Here is a 2,959-nt window from a genome sequence, read left to right as displayed (position 1 = left end):
AAAATGTAATGGTCGAAAATTGATTTTCAAGTGCTAAAAAGAAGACTAGCACATTTAGATTTAGGTGGGTTAATTGAGTAGAACATTAAGGTTAATTATTTTTTTTTATGTCAAGAAAACTACAAAATACCATGGTTAAATCGGGTATATTTTAGCTTTCTTTCAAGTAAACACTTTCAAGGGCACATGTATATCTTAAATCATAAATACTTACAATCTCAACATTTATTTTTATTCATCCAAGAAAGATATACATTTTTCTCCTCAGTACCACAAGGCAGGAGATACAAAATTCTTTAAAGAGAATTGGATTTGCTTAGTTTAGAAAATATTTACTCAGATGAAAAGGATGACTAACCATATGCGTTTCGAATACCTTAATTGCCTGTCATGGTTTCCATGTTTTCCTTATCATGCCTTTGAACTGTTGTGGTAGTGTGAGGACTGTTGCAGTCAGTTCCATGGCAAGCACAGAGCTTGCAGCTAAAAGTAGCGCTGCTGCATAACTACAGCGGAAAGTAGAACAGGGGATGATGATTGACTTCCATATTTGATTATATTCAGAACATCCACTGGCATAGGAGATACTTCAGGTGGTAAACCAGTGGGAATTAACATGCTTGCGTGAATCCATGGTCCATCCTTATGACGAATATTCATCTCAGGTGATTCTAGGTTAGAGAACTTCAACTCACTGCTGTAAATGTACTCTGCAAACACTTTCGTCATGGTTCAGTTTTGGTGGTAAAGCTTTACGGTGTAATTCTGAGATGATTCTTAAGATCATCCATTGAGATTGCCTACAACTTAGAATAAATGACTGTCAGATCTGAAGTACAGAAAGATATTCCAGTGTCATTTTATGGTTTGTTCTTTAACGGCTTGTTCCTCCACCAACTTGCCTATCAAGAGTCGGGGTAGATATTTGTTAGAAAGGTTGCCGAATATCACCCATGTCAGACTTTCATGTCTGGATGCGAAGTTATTCAAAAGTGCTACATTCATGTTGTGAACTTTTAATTCATTGGAGTGTCCAGGGAGATTATTCTCTTCTGCTCTTTTCCAACACATAACAATTACCAAGAAATAAAACGAGGCAATTCAGAAAAAGATATGTGACTTAGAAAATGTATATATATATATATATATATATATATATATATATATATATATATATATATATATATATATATATATATATATATATATATTTATATATGTTTATACATATATACATATACATATTATATACATACAGTAGTTCTTAGCCTCGATAGAAATCTTGTGTTATCAGTGGGTTAGAGGATACCTCCATTAAACCCAATATGTATAGTTCGATCTCATACCACGTTTGAAGGCCTGAACTCAATCTGAACATATGATAATAATTTTTTAATCTTAGAAACCAGGTATCTTTTTCACAAGTATGTGTCTGTGTGCATTTAGATGGGAAGGAGAGGTTTTCCATAAGTTGTTACCATACCGATTCTTAAGTAGCATTCTGAAATAAGGTTGATAAACTCACCCTCACCATATTATCGGCAACCCCTTACATTTGCCTAAGTACCATGCACAGAAGTCAGCTTTTGTTGTGTTCGAAATTCTCTGTCCGTTTTTTCTTGAGCCCGAAGCTTTTTGCCACCGAAGCAAATATCCAGACCATTATACATGTATATTATATATATATAATATATATATATATATATATATATATATATATATATTATATATATATATATATATATATATATATATATATATATATATATATATATATATATTTATATTATTCCATGTTGTAGATTACTGTACCTCCAACTTTATTTGTTTTCTTTTGTTGAACAGGAGCAGTTTATTCTGCATGAAGACCATTATGAATAAGAATAATTTCGTACGTGACTTCTCTAATAGATGATATTTTATTTGATAAAGGTTCTGTGAATTCCATTTAAACAAGTAAAAGTTAACCAACCTTTCATAGAGGCAAGGTTATATTGTATAGCAAGTTTACCATTCTTTTTTTATGGAGACAAGCATTTGGTTATACGATAGTTTACCATTCTTTTCTTGGAGACAGGAATGTTTTATATCAAGATTTACCACTTCCTTTTTAAGGCAACAGTGTTATGTTGATTACTAAAGCTCACATTTTTGTAAGTTATAGATATCTAAGAGTTGACATTTATCTATTTTCTCTCTCTCTCTCTCTCTCTCTCTCTCTCTCTCTCTCTCTCTCTCTGATTTTCTTTCTCAGTAATTTTCCTTTGTCACTCCATTTCCTTCGAATTTCTTTGCTTTTGTACTAAACTCTCTCTCTCTCTCTCTCTGATTTTCTTCTCAGTAATTTTTCTTTCTCAGTAATTTTCCTTTGTCACCCATTTCCTTCTAAATTTCTTTGCTTTTGTCTGAACATCTTTCTCTTCTCTCTGATTTTCTTTCTCAGTAATTTTCCTTTGTCACTCCATTTTTGAATTTCTTTGCTTTGTACGAAACATTCTCTCTCTTTCTAAAAATTTCTCTCTCTCTCAAATTTTCTCTCTGCATTTCTTTCTTTTGTCTCTCTCTCTCTCTCTCTCTCTCTCTTCTCAGTTCTTTTCTCACCCATTTCCTTCTGAATTTCTTTGCCTTTGTACTGAAATCCTTCTCTCTAATCTCTCTCTCAGTGCGATCAATCCTTTAAGCTGCTGGTGACGATGACGAAGACAGGTCATGTCACCCCGGAGACGAAAAGTGGCACCCCGCCCTTATGAGGAACATAACTGTTCTCATTTTTGCCAATTACCTGCGCGTTATTACCCGGGGACTTTATCACTTAGGCCCTTTTTTAATGGACGTGTACGTGCATGTTTAGCCTTGGGAGGTATGTGTGCATGTGTGTGTAAACATTACTGAGTTGCAAATATCAGGTATTAAAATCAGAATAAAAAACGATAATTAAGTAATTTATAATTTATACAAC

The 2,959-nt window shown here is 33.2% G+C and overlaps 1 long non-coding RNA gene across 2 annotated transcripts in view; it reads left to right on the top strand.

The window, feature by feature from the left end:
• LOC136844912 (uncharacterized) overlaps positions 1–2,959 on the top strand; it is a 511,857-nt gene that overhangs the window by 401,208 nt on the left and 107,690 nt on the right. The window lies entirely within an intron of this gene.

The sequence above is a fragment of the Macrobrachium rosenbergii genome, chromosome 13 (assembly GCF_040412425.1).
Source record: "Macrobrachium rosenbergii isolate ZJJX-2024 chromosome 13, ASM4041242v1, whole genome shotgun sequence".
Taxonomy (NCBI): Eukaryota; Metazoa; Arthropoda; class Malacostraca; order Decapoda; family Palaemonidae; genus Macrobrachium; species Macrobrachium rosenbergii.
This window is presented reverse-complemented; position numbering and strand designations above follow the sequence as displayed.